The 20,000-nt window shown below is 43.4% G+C and overlaps 1 long non-coding RNA gene across 1 annotated transcript in view; it reads right to left on the bottom strand.

The window, feature by feature from the left end:
- LOC135106562 (uncharacterized) overlaps positions 1-20,000 on the bottom strand; it is a 112,334-nt gene that overhangs the window by 34,599 nt on the left and 57,735 nt on the right. The window contains exon 2 of the long non-coding RNA XR_010271361.1: positions 15,611-15,733. This is a non-coding gene — a long non-coding RNA (uncharacterized LOC135106562). The remainder of the gene's footprint in view (positions 1-15,610; positions 15,734-20,000) is intronic.

Below are 20,000 nucleotides of genomic sequence, written 5' to 3'. Positions count from 1 at the left end.
CCCATCTGCTGGTAATTAGTGACTAGGGAACAAAGAGACACTGAAATCTATACAATGCCACCATGAGAGAGAGAGAGAGAGAGAGAGAGAGAGAGAGAGAGAGAGAGAGAGAGAGAGAGAGAGAGAGAGAGAGAGAGAGAGAGAGAGAGAGAGAGAGAGAGAGAGAGAGAGAGAGAGAGAGAGAGAGAGAGAGAGAGAGAGAGAGAGAGAGAGAGAGAGGCTAAGATGCTTATTGGCTCTTAGGGTACATTCATAAGAAATTAATACTGTACCAGAGAGAGAGAGAGAGAGAGAGAGAGAGAGAGAGAGAGAGAGAGAGAGAGAGAGAGAGAGAGAGAGAGAGAGAGAGAGAGAGAGAGAGAGAGAGAGAGAGAGAGAGAGAGAGAGAGAGAGAGAGAGAGAGAGAGAGAGAGAGAGAGAGAGAGAGAGAGAGCATAAAGGCGGCGGTGGTGGCATAATCAGTCTCGCTCTCAGCTTTGATTTTCGAGACCAGACACAAAGTCCAGCGTTCTCTGGATGTGATGGTGGCGGTGATTACTGTGTGTGTGTGTGTGTGTGTGTGTGTGTGTGTGTGTGTGTGTGTGTGTGTGTGTGTGTGTGTGTGTGTGTGTGTGTGTGTGTGTGTGTGTGTGTGTGTGTGTGTGTGTGTGTGTGTGTGTGTGTGTGTGTGTGTGTGTGTGTGTGTGTGTGTGTGTGTGTGTGTGTGTGTGTGTGTGTGTGTGTGTGTGTGTGTGTGTGTGTGTGTGTGTGTGTGTGTGTGTGTGTGTGTGTGTGTGTGTGTGTGTGTGTGTGTGTGTGTGTGTGTGTGTGTGTGTGTGTGTGTGTGTGTGTGTGTGTGTGTGTGTGTGTGTGTGTGTGTGTGTGTGTGTGTGTGTGTGTGTGTGTGTGTGTGTGTGTGTGTGTGTGTGTGTGTGTGTGTGTGTGTGTGTGTGTGTGTGTGTGTGTGTGTGTGTGTGTGTGTGTGTGTGTGTGTGTGTGTGTGTGTGTGTGTGTGTGTGTGTGTGTGTGTGTGTGTGTGTGTGTGTGTGTGTGTGTGTGTGTGTGTGTGTGTGTGTGTGTGTGTGTGTGTGTGTGTGTGTGTGTGTGTGTGTGTGTGTGTGTGTGTGTGTGTGTGTGTGTGTGTGTGTGTGTGTGTGTGTGTGTGTGTGTGTGTGTGTGTGTGTGTGTGTGTGTGTGTGTGTGTGTGTGTGTGTGTGTGTGTGTGTGTGTGTGTGTGTGTGTGTGTGTGTGTGTGTGTGTGTGTGTGTGTGTGTGTGTGTGTGTGTGTGTGTGTGTGTGTGTGTGTGTGTGTGTGTGTGTGTGTGTGTGTGTGTGTGTGTGTGTGTGTGTGTGTGTGTGTGTGTGTGTGTGTGTGTGTGTGTGTGTGTGTGTGTGTGTGTGTGTGTGTGTGTGTGTGTGTAGGGCCGTCTGTTTGTCTTTGTCCTACTGTCACAGGCACACACAGCCACGCGTGTCTCTCTCTCTCTCTCTCTCTCTCTCTCTCTCTCTCTCTCTCTCTCTCTCTCTCTCTCTCTCTCTCTCTCTCTCTCTCTGATAAAAACATTCTTTTTCGGATTATTTTTTTACCAAGGACGTATAATTCATGACCAATTTTATATATTTTCACGTGTGGATTTCTTTATTGAGTCCATCCATCTATCAGCCATTCAATCTATTAATCTATCTATCTGTCTATCTACTTATCGTTCAGTCTGTTTCCCTTTCTATCTCTGTCAGTCTGTTCGCCTTTATCTATCCGCCTTTCCTCGTCTTTGTGCCAATCTATTTCGTGAACCCAAATTAAGTCGTTCAGCTTTAAATAATGTAATCAACTCCATTAATAAGAAGAATAAGAATTTGAGACCTTCATTCGCTTCCACTTTATTACTTTTCCTTTTCCCCATTCAAATTTCTTTCCTTACTCTTCTCAAACTCCTTCATTCCTTTCCTTCCACTCCTCTTCCTTCTTTATCTTATTACACGCTTCCATTTTCTGTCTATTTTTTATCTTTCCTTCCTTTTTGCATTTCATTTCCCCCCTCTCCCTCTTCCTTCTCCTTTGTCCGTCATTTTTTTTTATCTTTCCTGGATCTTAATACATTTCTCTCCCTTTCCTGTTTATTCTCAGTCCCTCTTCCTCATTTTCATTCTCATCTCTCTGCCCTTTTCCTCGCCTCGTCCTGTCCCCTTTGTTACGTGTATCTGTTTAAATTTAATGCACCGAGGAAACTATTTATTCTTGTTTGTTTACCAGAGAGAGAGAGAGAGAGAGAGAGAGAGAGAGAGAGAGAGAGAGAGAGAGAGAGAGAGAGAGAGAGAGAGAGAGAAGGTAAACACACACATACAAAACAGAAAAGCTAAACAAACAAAACAAACAAAACCTAAAACAGAAATATTTACGGTGACAAAGTGTGTGTGCGTATTCCTGTGTGTACATAAGAATGCATGTATGTATGTATGTGTGTGTGTGTGTGTGTACGGTATGTGTATGTATGTATATATATATAACAAAGCATGGATGGAAATAGGTGGACTGATGCAATGAGAGAGAGAGAGAGAGAGAGAGAGAGAGAGAGAGAGAGAGAGAGAGAGAGAGAGAGAGAGAGAGAGAGAGAGAGAGAGAGAGAGAGAGAGAGAGAGAGAGAGAGAGAGAGAGAGAGAGAGAGAGAGAGAGAGAGAGAGAGAGAGAGAGAGAGAGAGAGAGAGAGAGAGAGAGAGAGAGAGAGAGAGAGAGAGAGAGAGAGAGAGAGAGAGCGTGTCCGACTCCTTTCCTTCTCCAGTATCGAAAGGGAGAGATATTGACTGCCCCGAGATTAAGAGACCCTCCTCACACACACACACACACACACACACACACACACACACACACACACACACACACACACACACACAAAGGATCTACTACTGCAATAACATCGTCACCCTCAGCAGTGTAACGAAGTAAACACACACACACACACACACACACACACACACACACACACACACACACACACACACACACACACACACACACACACACACACACACACACACACACACACACACACACACACACGATAGGACACTGTTTCGCAATGTAATCTCCAGAACTTCGCCTCTAAAACAACACACCAATTCATGTATCAATCAGCAACTTACAAATACCATCCACTCAGGCCTTACTAAGTCCATTTCTAATCCAATGCATCAAACACAACGTAAAAATGAGCCACAGCATCAAAACACAGCATACCTCCCTTACCACTCATCCCGTCACACCTAGGGAGGGGATACCAACACCACAACCCTTCTTCTGGAGTTGGACGAGGCAGTGGACGTGTGGCAGTGGTCTTAGCAATGCACAGCCGCCCCTATAAGATAGACCAAACAGCATCCGCGTTGCCTTCCTCTGAGATAAGACGTAAGGGAAGGAGGAAGGATGGGACACAGATGGGGGAAGAGAAGGTAATCGTATTCTGTAACACTTCTGCCGCTATTTTCAAAAGGCTCTAGTTGAAGTGACACGGGCTTTTAAGGGTGTTTTTATCTTTCTTTTGACGGATTAACAGGGTTTCTATATTATTACCAGGAGAAACACTCTTGAGAACCCGGCTAGTTATCTCTATGCACATGGAGAATAGTCGTGGTAAGGGAGAGCGAGGCGTTTCAGAAAACTGCCCAAAGTGCATGTCTACTTCTTTTAAAAGGCTCTCGTTGAAGCGACACTGGTTTTAAAGCATGTTTTTACGACTCTACTGACAAATTAACAAGACTTCTACATTATCAACACGAGAAACACTCTTGAGAACCCGGCTGATAATTTCTGTGGCCTTTGAAAATAGACGTGAAGAGGGACCGAAGCGCTTCTGAACACAGGCCATGGTGCGGTGGACTGACGGTGATGCAAAGAGCCATCCACTAGACACGTATCTGTATGACACTTTGCCTTAACGAGCTGCATCGAGTCTCTGCCGCTCGCCGCCTGTCAGGGAGCAGCCAGCCAGCGCGCCGGACACTCACGCCCCCTCGCCCGCCGCTGTCGTGCTCAATGGCAAGGTAAAAATTGATGGTTGCTCTCGGTGGTGGCAGGGGATCGTCATGTCTTGTGTCCGGCGTGTCTTGTATGTGTGTGTGTGTGTGTGTGTGTGTGTGTGTGTGTGTGTGTGTGTGTGTGTGTGTGTGTGTGTGTGTGTGTGTGTGTGTGTGTGTGTGTGTGTGTGTGTGTGTGTGTGTGTGTGTGTGTGTGTGTGTGTGTGTGTGTGTGTGTGTGTGTGTGTGTGTGTGTGTGTGTGTGTGTGTGTGTGTGTGTGTGTGTGTGTGTGTGTGTGTGTGTGTGTGTGTGTGTGTGTGTGTGTGTGTGTGTGTGTGTGTGTGTGTGTGTGTGTGTGTGTGTGTGTGTCAATCAGTCTTTGTTCACATGTCTCAATTCATCTATAAAACCGTTTTCTTTGTGAATCTTCCCGTTTATATGTGTCTGTCTATCTCTAGTTATTTATATAGCTGTCTTTCCCGCTTCTCTGTCTTTTCACGTATCTGTTCACTTACTACTCAGCCCTTCAATATGTCCGTCTGCCTGTCTAACTGTGAACATCTCTATCTCCGCCTTTTTGCGTTTATCCACCTGTCTGCCTCTTACCTGCCCGTTTACCTGTTCCTCAGCCTTTCAATACGTCTGTCTACCTGTCTCTACCTGTCTTTACCAGTGAACATGTCTCTATTTCCACCTTTCTGTGTATTTCTCTTTGTTTCTCTCTACATGTGATTCTACGCCTTGCTCCACCCATCTAGCCACGCTCCTACTCGTCCACTCACCATAATACAAGCAGGTGGAGCAAGCCCAAGGTCAAACGTGAAAAATTAAACACCGCAGCATCCCTTTGATCATATAGGGAAAAATAAAACCTCCATCATACAGAAACTATTTTTTCGCCCTAATAAATGAAGCTACCTTTCCTCTTTGTCTCTTTCCACCACCACCACCACCACCACCACCACTTAGCCTGACCTTTCACCTTCACCGGGGGTCAAGGTCACAGCAGTAAGTGTAAGCTTCTCACACTAACACACAGAGAGAGAGAGAGAGAGAGAGAGAGAGAGAGAGAGAGAGAGAGAGAGAGAGAGAGAGAGAGAGAGAGAGAGAGAGAGAGAGAGAGAGAGAGAGAGAGAGAGAGAGAGAGAGAGAGACTATAATAGAACACGGTAAAGGGAGATGGGAAAGGGTGAGTGAGAGAGAGAGAGAGAGAGAGGGGACACGAGATGAACAATAGATAAAAACGATATACGGATGAACGAGTTAATATAGAAATCCAATACTGACGAAACTGTGAGTGATAAATATTCGCGGACGATAGACACTCGCCTGATGCACGAAGGCACGATACACGCTGGGAAAAATGTCACATACGGGAGAGAGGAGAGAAAAAAAAAATAACAGTGATGCCAACTGGGGTGGGGGAGTGGGCGGGAAGGGAGAACATTACGTGAAAATGAAAAGAATAAGCTGAATACAAAACACGGCCAAGAAATGTATATGGCAGAAGAAAAAAAATGCAAAAGTAGATTCACGTTTGATGCATAAATATGAAAATACGCTGAAAAAAAATATAAAATCCAGAGAAGACGAATGATAAAAAAAAAAGAGGGGGAGGAAAACTTAATAAAGAGATAAATAAAAACATACAAGGAAAAAAAGAGAAAAAATTGGAATACGAAGCCATAATAACACACGCCAATAACACAGGAAGAAAACCCGCCACAAATGGACCAAAATAACAAACAGATCACCGGACAAGAAGTAATACCAGTCAGTCTGTCGCTCGCTAACTCAATCAAGTCAGCAAGTCGTGGCGAGGAAGGAAAAAAAGGAGAAAGGGAAGAGGAAAAAATGTCAACCACTGAGGTTTCTTGATACTCTTGTTAGGAAAGATTCTGGAGGAAGAGGAGGAGGAGGAGGAGGAGGAGGAGGAGGAGGAGGAGGAGGAGGAGGAGGAGGAGGAGGAGGAGGAGGAAGACTTGAAGTGCGAGACATTAGGTTTCTTCCAGTTTTCTAGCAAAGGATCAAAACAAGGAATCAGATTAAGTCTTCCAGAGAGAGAGAGAGAGAGAGAGAGAGAGAGAGAGAGAGAGAGAGAGAGAGAGAGAGAGAGAGAGAGAGAGAGAGAGAGAGAGAGAGAGAGAGAGAGAGAGAGAGAGAGAGAGAGAGAGAGAGAGAGAGAGAGAGAGAGAGAGAGAGAGAGAGAGAGAGAGAGAGAGAGAGAGAGAGAGAGAGAGAGAGAGAGAGAGAGAGAGAGAGAGAGAGAGAGAGAGAGAGACAGATAGTGCGTGGAAGGTACGTTGAGATAAAATAAAAATAAGGTGTGATATTCTTTATAAAAATTTGTGTGGCACGGTAAGTTTTCTGAGGGGAAGATATAAAAGATGAAATAAACAAAACAAAAATGATAATAAAAAAAAAAAAAAGCTCCGCTCCGGATTCTGGTGTCAGCTGTGTGTGTGTGTGTGTGTGTGTGTGTGTGTGTGGGAGGGGGTGGAGGGTCAGTCAGGCTTGGCAGAGCAGCGGTGGCGACACGAGGAGGAAAACAGGTGTGGAAATGAGAAAAGACTGACGCAACACAGTAATAAATCAACACACAGTATATTACTAAACAAACACATGAAAAGACGAGGAGGAGAAAAGGTGTAACAGAGAAAGAGAACTGATGCAACGGTGCAGTGATTAAAATATAACAAATAAAAACGGGAAAATGAATAGAAACTACACTGATGAATTTCGAAACAACACTACTGGCAAAGGTAAGGTCTTTCATCTGCACTACTTTTTTAATGTTCCCTCTCAGCCCTAAGCTTTGTAACCTTACGAAATCAACAGCTGTTACTAATATCACTGACATTAATAATAGTTGAAATCATGAACAGCTTTGTCATACAGGTAACATACTGACTACTAACACTATTCATATCTAAAGTAACAATTATAAAGCAAAGACTGCGAAAATATTAATAAAATCTGACAATCTCCATGACTGTTACCAATACCACTGATATTAATAATAGTTAAAATCATGAACAGTTTTGCGATACAGCTAACAAACTGACCACTAAGACCACTCATAGCTAAGATCCATTGCTAATACTATTGATCAAAATAGTTGAAATCTAGACCAGCTTTGAGTCACACCTAACTTTTACTACCCATAGCTAAGATGACAGTGATGAAAACAAGACTCGTACTGTTAATAAAAGCAATAAAATCCTAACTTGATAGAATACGCTAACAAAACTAACAACTCAAATAACAATAACAGTTAGAAATATTCAAGACTAACCCCCACAATGGACTTTCATGATGGAGGAGCGACGGTGGCATAAGATAAGAAAAGATAAGAATGAGTGCGGAGAGAGTGAGTGCTGAGTCGCCCGATCCCCCTCATAAGGTTCATCCCAAGCTCTCTCTCTCTCTCTCTTTTTGAAGGCAATTTTACGAATGAATTTCCAGATAACCTTTAAAGCGAGTGACAAGGCGAAGTGATCTAATTATCAGAGTGCAATTCAGCGTCATTTAAAAAAGATTGATCGGGGTCTGAGGAAAAAAATTATTATGTAGATGTGTTTTATATGTAAATGTTAATGCAAGTATAAATATGATGTGCAGTGTTCATTTGCATTTCCTTGTGTTAATGTTGTATTGTGTAAAGGTGTATTTCGTTATTATGTTATCTGACACACACACACACACACACACACACACACACACACACACACACACACACACACACCCACCTGTCGCCTTGCAAATATTCATGCGTACTCTCCCACGCTACACTTTTCCATTCCTATTTCTATTTTCTTCTTCGTCTCACATACTTCTATTCCTTTACGTCAATCTCTTCTACATCTTTATTTCATTTCGCAATAATTCTCCTCAATCTTCCAGCAGTTTCCTTGCACATGCTAATCCTCCTCATTTTTTTTTTTCAGTATTTCCTTATTTTACGTTAACTTTTATATATATATATATATATATATATATATATTTTTATTATTCATATTCCGCTGCATCACTGTCGTATATTTGTTATATAATTTTTACACTATTTTCGTTCTTTTTTAACTCATACTGTCATTTTCTTTATATTTCGACCACATCTTTTTTTTTTTTTTTGCTATTTTGCCTTTTTTTTTTAACATTACCAGTATCTTCATGCAATCTTTTCACTCTGCGCCATTCGACCTTATTTGTTACGGTGCCACACAAGAAAAATTTTAATCCCATCATCACCATTATCATCATCATCTCCAAACCTGTCCAGCCTACACACCTGTCCATCTTTCACACCTGCGCTTCCCAAAGGCTACCCATGTATCCACCTTTAATCTCACTTGTTTACCGCCGCTTGGTCTTCTCCTCTGGGTTGTTTGTAAATAAAACCACCAGGGGATGTGTTTTGTTTACCTCGTCTGCACTTCGCCCCAGTCAGCTGCTTCATTTTTAACTACCTCTTGTTTGTGGAGGTGGTGGTGGTGGTGGTGATGGTGATGGTGGTGATGATAGCGACTATGATGTTATGCGGCTGTGAGTAAACAAACAAGGAGTCACAGTCGCACGCACGCACGCACACACACACACACACACACACACGACTCGTTGAGAAAGATAACCTACAGTAACTCTCTCTCTCTCTCTCTCTCTCTCTCTCTCTCTCTCTCTCTCTCTCTCTCTCTCTCTCTCTCTCTCTCTCTCTCTCTCTCTCTCTCTCTCTCTCTCTCTCTCTCTCTCTCTCTCTCTCTCATTCACACTTTCGCAGCTGAATCACCACCTCTTCGTGTGAATGTTATCGGTGTTTGGGTCAAGTTGTGAAGCCCCGCCGCCCACCAGTCCCCGAGCCATCAGACCACCGGAAGCAGCCTTACTGTTAGTTATCCTCCGTCACAGTCATTATCACAAGCTGGAGTCGCCGAAGTGCCTAGTAAGGTTCGGATGCGCGAGGCTGTCCATTGCTTCCTCAGATTTCAGTGAGTTGGTGGTTTACTGTGTGTGTGTGTGTGTGTGTGTGTGTGTGTGTGTGTGTGTGTGTGTGTGTGTGTGTGTGTGTGTGTGTGTGTGTGTGTGTGTGTGTGTGTGTGTGTGTGTGTGTGTGTGTGTAACGAGTCCACTTCGCGGCCAACGAGGTTTTCATGCACGTGCGAGTTTAGTAGAATGATGTAAATATTGACTCGTACGTGTGTGTGTGTGTGTGTGTGTGTGTGTGTGTGTGTGTGTGTGTGTGTGTGTGTGTGTGTGTGTGTGTGTGTGTGTGTGTGTGTGTGTGTGTGTGTGTGTGTGTGTGTGAAGTTTTTGTTATGTGGTTAAATGCGTTAAATTTGGACACTAAAATAGGCAGGTATGTTTCTTACAGGCACTGCCACCTGTAGACCTGTTTACTGCTCGCGTATCAACAATAACTGCACTAGCATCCACAAATATTAATTAAACATAACACGGCAAATACCAACTACTGCAAATGCACGTAAACTAAACTGTCTACAGAAGTACCAACACCTGCAGCAGAACGTACACACAAGTAGCCAGACATTCCGTGGTGGGCGTCATGGCTCCACCTGTCCCCACCTGCACCACAGTTAACGCCACGGGAGGAGAAAAACTCTACGTACTTTCCCCGCAAAACATGACAAGGGAGGGAGAACAAGCGCGCCTATCATGTCATCTCGCTTACCGTAACGTGGAGTATGAATAGTAACGAGGAGTGTTGGTGGTAACGAGACTATTGGTAGTATCGATCGCTTTGTCACAACAGCCTCCGGAAACCCAACAGTACACGGCTATCACCTGAAGTTCGATAATTACGCCACGCAGGTACGCCAGCTTTCCAGGCCATCACGCTGCGTATTGATCGTTTCAGGACTCACCACCACGATCCCGCCTCGCACTTGTTTCCCTCACGCCACCGCCGCCGCCGCTGCCACCGCCAGATGGATGCAATGTTTGGTTCCAGCTTGCAACATCACCTGACCAAAGCAAACACTGCCCCTGCTCCCTCCCTGCTAAGCCTCTGCCTGCTCTTCTTGCCCACTATGAGAAACGGACAAAGGTTTCTATCGTTTTCACGTGCCTCCCGCTTCAACGGACGCTACAGAGTCGAGTCGTGGTAGTGGTGGTGGTGGTGGTGGTGGTGGTGGTGGTGGTGGTGGTGGTTGAAGATACGTTCCTCTTTGCACCGCGAAGTAAAGCCACTTCGAGTAAGGTGAGAACAAAGAAACACTAGAATTAAGTTAGGTTTTTTGAGCAAGTTAATGGCACAAGTTCTTCTCTTCGTTTATGGCGCCTTCTTCACCGTTCATGAGGTGCTTCGTGTGTGTGTGTGTGTGTGTGTGTGTGTGTGTGTGTGTGTGTGTGTGTGTGTGTGTGTGTGTGTGTGTGTGTGTGTGTGTGTGTGTGTGTGTGTGTGTGTGTGTGTGTGTGTGTGTGTGTGTGTGTGTGTGTGTGTGTGTGTGTGTGTGTGTGTGTGTGTGTGTGTGTGTGTGTGTGTGTGTGTGTGTGTGTGTGTGTGTGTGTGTGTGTGTGTGTGTGTGTGTGTGTGTGTGTGTGTGTGTGTGTGTGTGTGTGTGTGTGTGTGTGTGTGTGTGTGTGTGTGTGTGTGTGTGTGTGTGTGTGTGTGTGTGTGTGTGTGTGTGTGTGTGTGTGTGTGTGTGTGTGTGTGTGTGTGTGTGTGTGTGTGTGTGTGTGTGTGTGTGTGTGTGTGTGTGTGTGTGTGTGTGTGTGTGTGTGTGTGTGTGTGTGTGTGTGTGTGTGTGTGTGTGTGTGTGTGTGTGTGTGTGTGTGTGTGTGTGTGTGTGTGTGTGTGTGTGTGTGTGTGTGTGTGTGTGTGTGTGTGTGTGTGTGTGTGTGTGTGTGTGTGTGTGTGTGTGTGTGTGTGTGTGTGTGTGTGTGTGTGTGTGTGTGTGTGTGTGTGTGTGTGTGTGTGTGTGTGTGTGTGTGTGTGTGTGTGTGTGTGTGTGTGTGTGTGTGTGTGTGTGTGTGTGTGTGTGTGTGTGTGTGTGTGTGTGTGTGTGTGTGTGTGTGTGTGTGTGTGTGTGTGTGTGTGTGTGTGTGTGTGTGTGTGTGTGTGTGTGTGTGTGTGTGTGTGTGTGTGTGTGTGTGTGTGTGTGTGTGTGTGTGTGTGTGTGTGTGTGTGTGTGTGTGTGTGTGTGTGTGTGTGTGTGTGTGTGTGTGTGTGTGTGTGTGTGTGTGTGTGTGTGTGTGTGTGTGTGTGTGTTTTCTGGGCGCGCCATGTGGTCGTGAAAAAAGATATATCTTTATGGCGCCCTGTCGCTGCAATCTCAGTAGTATTGGCGTCGAGAGAGAGAGAGAGAGAGAGAGAGAGAGAGAGAGAGAGAGAGAGAGAGAGAGAGAGAGAGAGAGAGAGAGAGAGAGAGAGAGAGAGAGAGAGAGAGAGAGAGAGAGAGAGAGAGAGAGAGAGAGAGAGAGACTGCTGATAAAAAAAAAAAAAACTCAAATTATCATCCACAGCAGGCCGACAGAGGAGGAGCAGCAGGAGGAAGAAGACAAGCACAACAACAACAACAACAACAACAACAACAACAACAACAACAACAACAACAACAACGACAACAACAACAAAGACGACAAAACCAATACAAGGAAACAACAAACAACAAAAAACACGAGGACTGACGATGAGAGAGAGAGAGAGAGAGAGAGAGAGAGAGAGAGAGAGAGAGAGAGAGAGAGAGAGAGAGAGAGAGAGAGAGAGAGAGAGAGAGAGAGAGAGAGAGAGAGAGAGAGAGAGAGAGAGAGAGAGAGAGAGAGAGTGATTGGCTCATTACACGGCTCCCCTGACCAATCCGGAGCCTAAAGACGACCCAATGAACCAATCGGCTTGCCCATTAATCCCTGCATTATTCCGCCTCAATTATCGGCCGGCTAATCCCTGCAGAATAGAAGCGCCCAATCCTGCCACGGACGGGACGGCGCTCTGATAAAGGGTTAGCTAAGGACGAGGCGCGAGGACGTGGGCGTGGCAAGGTACGGGAAGGGGAGAAAGGATAAACGGAGGGGAATAGGGAGGGGTGATAGGAAAGGATTAAGATAAAAATGGAAGCATAGATTAAGAGAGATCACGTTTTTTTTTTTGTAGATTCCACCTATACACACACACACACACACACACACACACACACACACACACACACACACACACACACACACACACACACACACGTACTGCGGTGACCTTTGCACTTCTCTCCAATAGTCGAATAAAAACTGCCGCGCGGAAAGTGAAAAGGGTACAAATTGAATAACAATAAAAACAAATAACAGCTGTTGTGTACTGCCCTTCACGCCAGATCCGCCCCTCCTCCTCCTCCTCCTCCTCCTCCTCACCTTTCCTCTCCTCTCCTACCTTCTCTCATGATGTCTCCTCCTTTATCTCCTCTCCTAGCTGTCTCCTTACTCTTAATACTCCGCTCGCCTCTTCCTCCTCTTCCACCTCCTCATTTTCTTTTTCTTCTCTTCAGGCTTCCCTCCTTTCTCTCCCTCTCTATCTCCTTGCTCTTTGTCTCTCTCCTTTCTCTCTCTTACATCCATGCTTTGCTCTCTTTTTCTCTCTATTCTTTCCTTTCTCCTTTCTCTCTCTCTCTCTCTCTCTCTCTCTCTCTCTCTCTCTCTCTCTCTCTCTCTCTCTCTCTCTCTCTCTCTCTCTCTCTCTCTCTCTCTCTCTCTCCTCCTACATTCTCTCCGACACTCCTTTTCTCTTACTCTCCATCTTTATGTATCTCCTTCCTTTCCATTTCCCTCTTTCCTTGATTTCCATCCCCGTCTCTCCGCCTCTCCTTCCTCACCTCCTCTCCTCCCTTTCCTTCCTTTTCCTCCCTCTTTCATTTTCCTTTCCCTCATCCCTCCTCACTCATCCGGTGTTGTCCTAAGCGAACTTGCCCTCATTCAGTCCTACACACTCTCGCCTTCACGGGGGCGTAAGAATTGCAGAAAATGTCGTGCAGGAGAGCCACTCGTGCCCCAAAAAAAGAAGCCATTAATTCCTGCAAAAGGCCCATCACAGAGGAGGCCGAGGGAACGCAATCTTGGCTCCAATGTTCTTGTCTCTTGCTGTGGCTGTGGCTGTGGTGGTGGTGGTGGTGGTGGTGGTGGTGGTGGTGGTGGATCTCTCTCTCTCTCTCTCTCTCTCTCTCTCTCTCTCTCTCTCTCTCTCTCTCTCTCTCTCTCTCTCTCTGGTTCACCTCCAGTGCTTTTGAGGCGAAGAGATTGAGAGATAGCCAAAGGGTATGTCTTTTCACACACGTGCACTCGATCCCCACATGTACAACTGCTACACGTGCACTTATGCCCTCACACGTGCATTCACTCCCCTCACACATGCGCCCACAGCTACACGTGCACTCACCCCTCTCCTCACACGATCACACGAGCACTTCCGCCATCACACAAGCCGGACAGAAAAAAAATCAATCACGCAACATGTCAGGAACACGCGCCTCGCCTGCTCCTGTCTCGGCATTTCCGTAAAAGCAAATATAAATCCGCCGTTGGGTTGCCTGGTGCTGCTCCCGAATGCGTAACAATTAACACCGCTGATTGGCTGACTTTTATCGACGTTGTTTGGTGATTGGTGGGGATGTACGTAGGTGTTCCAGGGGCTTCCAGGTATTGGTTGTCTGAGGTATGGCTCACCTGCGCTGTCACCTGATTGATACAAGTCCAGGTGCGTGTACAGGACAGGTGGGGAAGCGTGCACGAGGGGAAACGAAGGACACAGGGTACGGAACATGATGCAAGGGGGAAAAATAGGGGAACTGAAAAATACTCGGGGGATGAAAAAAAAAAAAAAAAAAGCTCCCAAGGTTGAAGAAGGTAGCGGGACAAACAAGATCCTGGTTGAAAGTAAAAGAGAGAAAAAAAAAAAAAAAACAGAGCAAGAATATCGGAAGCAAAGGGTAAACAGAGAAAGGGTACATGTAGAGTACAGGAATTCCTTCAAGACGCGGGGAAAAATATGAAACGAAATGAATACCATGGCTGCAGAGAGAGACGAAAGAATAAGATGCTGTTTAGAGATAATAAGACGCGAAACTGAAAATAATAGAAATAAATAAGGTGACTGCAAAATGAGACGAAAGAATAAGATGATGTTTAGTAATAACAAAATACGAGACTAAACAATATGGCTGCAGAAAGAGACGCGAGTGACGTTATGCTCAATAATAAGAACACCCGACATGGAAGTGATGTTCGGCTCTGAGAATAAAGCAAGGATGAAAAATTCGCAATAACAACAATCAAAAAAAATATAAACAAAGAAGAATAAAGAAAATAAAAAGGAGGGTTACATGAAATGCGAGCCTTGAAGAATGAGAGACTGGAAGCAATGGAACCACGCAAGCCGGAAAAAAAGTTCTAAAAATAAAGAATAAAGAAAAATAAAAGGAGGGTTACATGAAATGCGAGTCTTGAAGAATAAGAGACTGGAAGCAATGAAACCACGCACGCAGAAAGGAAAAAAAAAAAAAAAAGTTCTAAAAATAAAGAAGAATAAAGAATCAGGCAGCAGATAAAGTATACAAAATTGCATTAAATAAAACACGAACCTTGAGGAAGAGATGGTAAGCAATAAAAACACGCGAGACGAAAGTAATCTAACGCTAAAGATAAAACAAGGATAATAATTCGCAGCAAGTAAGTTAGATTAGAAAACTACCTCGTGTTAACCCTTTCATTGCTATCTGACACATTCCTTCATCACTAACCTCTCTAAGACGCATTTTCTTGTTCCACACCCACCTCTTAACATTGCACTGGCTAGAAAATTGCGCAATCTATTATTTTTCATGCCTTTTTTTCCTTATAGGTGGTTATAAAGATTCCATGCATTATTTTTAGTGCTTTGAATTGTTGCATGTCGTAGTGAAAGTGTTAAGGAGATAAATTGAAAACTTGATGAAGGGACGAGGAAATTGGGAAGAGAAAATAAAAAGAGTCATGAAAACTAACAAAATATATACGAGATCAAATTTATAAACATGGGAAAGAGAAAGCAAAGAAGCCACAGTAAGATAAAGGTCAAAAAGAAAAGAGTTAATGTGATGACTGCTATGACTTCTCAGTCTTAATAAAATAATTTTGTGCAACTTGAGAGCATTAACTTACGACGACACCAAGAACAAGCAAGCGACAGGCCAAACAGTTCAAAGATTCCAGTACCACCGGTTTTATTTTCATCGGCAAAAATCTTCCAGCAACAGGAATAAAAAATAGATAAATAAATAAATCAATCAACAAGTTTTATAAGGCAATCTGGTGCAAGTAGACTACACAACTTGGGAACACAACACTGACAAGCAAGAGACAGATCAAGCAGTTCAAAGATTCAAGTACCACCAATTTTCTATCGATAAATTCATCTACCCACATAAATAAGAAACAGCAAGCTTAATAAAACAAATCTGGTGCAAATAGAGTACATAACTTGGGAACACATCACTGCCAGCAAGAAGACAGACCGAACAGTTAAAATTTTTCAGCACCATCAGTTTTACTTCGCACCGGTAAAATCATCTAGAGAAAGCGATATAAGAAGTGTCAGCCAAAGTTAAAAAAGACAGGTGAAGGATGCACGTGTCGGTATCCTCAGCTTACCTTTGCACAAGTCGCGGTGTTCGTCAGACTTATCGCTGCAGTCGGCTACACTGTCACAAAGCCACGTCTTGGGGATGCACTTCTCCCCGCCACCACACTCAAACGACTTCTCATCGCAGGGGCCTGAGGGAGGAACAGAGAGAGAAATAAGCCTTGGGGATGAATTTGTAATGGTGACTGAGGATCATGAACAAAACGAGATTATGTAAAAACTAGGAAAAAGGATGCAAGATACTGAAATGCTGATTTGTATGTAAAGAATCAAGGTCTTTTAGAAAACGAGGTTAGAGGTCATGGTGAAAAGAGATTATGTAAGAACAAGAAGAGATGCAAAATAAAACTGAATAAAATTTCAATCCCAAAATTTGTACCTGATAATAGAAATAATGGAAATAGACTTAAAGGAAACAGCGTGGATATATCAAATGTTCTTTTGCGATCCTGGGAATGGCGAGCAGATAATGACATTTAATTTGACCACCTTGCATAATAATAAATAAAGATGCAAATAACAACAAAAGACAAGCGAGTTATTTAAGATGAAGCAAAGCGTCACTTAACAAATAAATAAAGACTTGCATCACACAAATACAAGTACGATCAGGAAAACGAGCAGGGAAACAACAGGTGTAACGAGGCAAGGCGACGAAACACTGCCTTCCTCACGAAAAGAACAGGTTTTCATGTTGTATCGAGGCCAGCTATCGCGTCACTGGGCCTGGGAATGACAAGAAGAGTGCACGTGCTTCTCATTTCTCATTCTGTTGGGATCTCAAAAAGTCGCCACTGAGGACCGGCTGCCAGCTGACAAATAAAAGAAAAAAAAATGAGTTAAGTTTTTGACTTGCGGGAGGCAGAACGCGGCAATCAATTAACGTTTGGTCTTGTGCTGATCCCTCTTTCACGTCACCTTAAAAGTTATATGCATCTTCTCGTATCTTCTCGTATAAGCGAATGGTAAAGTAAGAGCAGAGTGGCTTAGCTAGAGGGCGTTAGCTGCTTGTTGAAGGGAAGGGATTCATATCAGATTACTGGCTTATAGTTTTATTTTTCTTTCACACGAATTAAAAAAAAATTAACCAAGTACCACAAAAAAAAATATGATGAAAACTTTTGAATGATGAAGGGCAAGGGACTTAACCGAGATCAGATTACTGGATTATAATATTCTTTTCCTTTTATATGAATGGAAGCTAACTACTACAAAAATATAAGAGAAAGAATCCACTACCTCACATTTTCTATAGACGGAGTAATGAGCGAGATGAGTTTAATTCTGAAGGTGCCTCGATACTTCCCCCTCAGTAGTTCGAGTTAGCAGGGAGGCGGAAAAACACAACCAGTCAGAGGTCACGGTCAGAGAGGTTGAAAGTAATGAGGGAAGATAAATGAGGCGCTGCTGAGAGAGGGAGAAGGGACAAGAGCTGGGCAAAAAGTTAGGGAAGTTAACTAATGGTAAGAAATAAAAGGGATCCCTGACAAGATAAATGGGGCCTGACATAATGTGAAAAGCAACAAGGGTATATGTGTGCTAATGGATACGAAGTAAGAGAAAACGTGAACTAATGGTGGATGAAAGTAAACAAAAAAATAGGAAGAAAAAAATTAAAACTAGGACGAGAAAAATGGAGTTTTGACATAACGTGGAAACCAACAAGAATATACGTGCTAATGGATAAGAAATAAGAGGAAAACTGACCTAATGGGAAAGAGAGAAAAAAAAATAACATAACTAAATAGGTCAGTGAGAAATGCCTTATAACTAATGGAAAACAAGAATAACTGACCATCCCAGGTAATGGGTGGAGGGAAGGGGCCAGCCTGAGGTTATAGAAAGTGCTACAGGAATTAAAGGGTGATGGTATGCGTGGTAGAGGACAGGGGCTTAGAATAATGGGGACAAGGGGAGCTGGTGGAAAAGGCAGGGTTGGTAGGGGTTATGAGGAAGATAATGGCTCAGTGAGGGCTGGGAAAGAAGATGGTGATGACGATGATGATATAGTGAGAGGGGGAAAAAAAGAGAGAGAGAGAGAGAGAGAGAGAGAGAGAGAGAGAGAGAGAGAGAGAGAGAGAGAGAGAGAGAGAGAGAGAGAGAGAGAGAGAGAGAGAGAGAGAGAGAGAGAGAGAGAGAGAGAGAGAGAGAGAGAGAGAGACTTTGAGAAACCCACAGACAGATAAAACTTTCTCTTCCACCACAAAGAACTAACCTGAAGATTCACCCGAACACAATCAAAGAAAACGGAAAAAAAAGTCACAGAAAATTATAAAAAAAAAAAGGCGGAACGAAATAGAAAAATATACAAAAATTAATCCTTCCAATGCGCATCCATTCCATTTTATTAACCCTTTTCAATAATTGCAAGATAATACAGATTCCAACTACAAATAAAGAGAGCAGTGAAAGAAGGGAGAAAGAAGAAAGGGAGGATACAGAAAATTAAGAAGGGGAAGACGAGCGAGGAGACAGAGGGTGGGGTGACTGATATAGTGAAGAGAGGGGGAAGAGACACGAAGATGTAACGAAAAGAAGGAGATAAAGAGAGAGGGGAGGAGAAACGAACATGTAAGGAAGAGAAGGAGATAAAGATAGAGACAGAATAAAGGGAGAAGGGAGAGAGAAGAGCGGCAGGAGACGTAAGGAGATAATACAGGGAGGACAAGAGAATAAACTGAGGAGAGGGAAGGAGAGAGAAAAGAGGAAGATGACAGAACGGAAGAAAGAGAGTGAGGGGAGAGAAAAGGAAACCAAAAGGATAGGAGAGGAGATAGAAGAGATGAATGGGGATAGAAGGGATTAGATGTGACAGAGGGAGAGGGAATGGAGGAGGAAGATGTTGGGAAAGAATGGGAAGGGGGACAAGCCGAAGGAAGGAGAAGGGAAAGGAGGAATACAAGGATGAAGGAGCAAGTAGGAAGAGGGGAAGGAAGCTGTTAAGAAAGGAGAGGAAAGAAGACACGAGAGTAAAGGAAAGGAATGGGAAATAAAAGAAAGGAGAGGCAAGGAAGGGACAGGTACGGGAGAGAACAGGAAGAGGAAGAGGCGAGAGAAGTGGAAAGTGAGAGGAGAGTGAGAGCAGGAAGAGAACCATGAGCGTTTCCAAACCACACTTGACCGTTTTGTGACCTGGATATAAATAACAATTGCTTTCCACTTCTTTCCATCAGAGAGAGAGAGAGAGAGAGAGAGAGAGAGAGAGAGAGAGAGAGAGAGAGAGAGAGAGAGAGAGAGAGAGAGAGAGAGAGAGAGAATAGAAGTTACGTTTTGTTTTAGGATGAGTGAATTTCGCCCACGTCAGTCTCTCTCTCTCTCTCTCTCTCTCTCTCTCTCTCTCTCTCTCTCTCTCTCTCTCTCTCTCTCTCTCTACTATAAATAATAATAATAATAATAATAATAATAATAATAATAATAATAATAATAATAATAATAATAATAATAATAATAACAATAACAATAACAATAATAATAATAATAATAATAATAATAATAATAATAATAATAATAAGGGAGAAGAAGAAGACGATGAAGAAGAAGAAGATCAATATCACCACCATCATCACCACCACCATCACCATCATCATTTGGTAGCAGTTTCGTTTTCTGCACTCAAAGATAATTAATTTGTTACACTATGCAGCTATCTGTTAGTAGCACAATATTAACCTGGTGGCAATACAGTGGTAATCTTGCAACACTGTGGTACTTCCCTTGTAACACTGCTAATGTGCTTGCAACAATGCGGAAACTCCCTAAAAAGCAACTGGAAAATACTGTAATGTTTCCAGAATTCCTTTTAAAATTGCATGCTATGTGTGATGTGGTGGAAAGTCGAGAGTCCTGCTGCTGGAAAATTATAAAGATTGTGTGTGGTATCAGTAGTTGTAATTAGAGGCATTTTTGGGGCCTTCTAAATTTACTACGAGCAGAATAACATTTAGTGGATGCAACAGGAGCGGATGCAACAGGAATCTGCCTCGACACAAACAAGTCGACTCGTTTTATTCATTAGCGTCATCTATTTTCGACTTTTCATTTCAAACAGAACTATACATCATTCCATTTTTTTTTTTTTTTCGATAACATGAACAGGAATGATATATGAGCTACTTTTTCTTTTTTCAGCATGGCCAAACTTCCTCTCATCACATTCATATAACATTGTCAAGTCCACTTTCATTTCTTCACTATCCTGTACAATTATCAACCTATTTCCCCAATTAACACTTGCAATTACAACTTTTTCAATATGTCATTCGATCCTCCTACTTGCATTTATGGTCTTTAGTTTCAACACAACTATACGAACCATTCCACCTATTTCATTTTCTCACCGCAATGAACACGAATGAAATCAGCTACTTTTTAAACATGATAATTTAACTTCAACCCAAA

Source organism: Scylla paramamosain, chromosome 13 (assembly GCF_035594125.1).
Source record: "Scylla paramamosain isolate STU-SP2022 chromosome 13, ASM3559412v1, whole genome shotgun sequence".
Taxonomy (NCBI): domain Eukaryota; kingdom Metazoa; phylum Arthropoda; class Malacostraca; order Decapoda; family Portunidae; genus Scylla; species Scylla paramamosain.
Note: the sequence above shows the minus strand (reverse complement) of the source record. Positions and strands in the feature narration are given on the sequence as shown.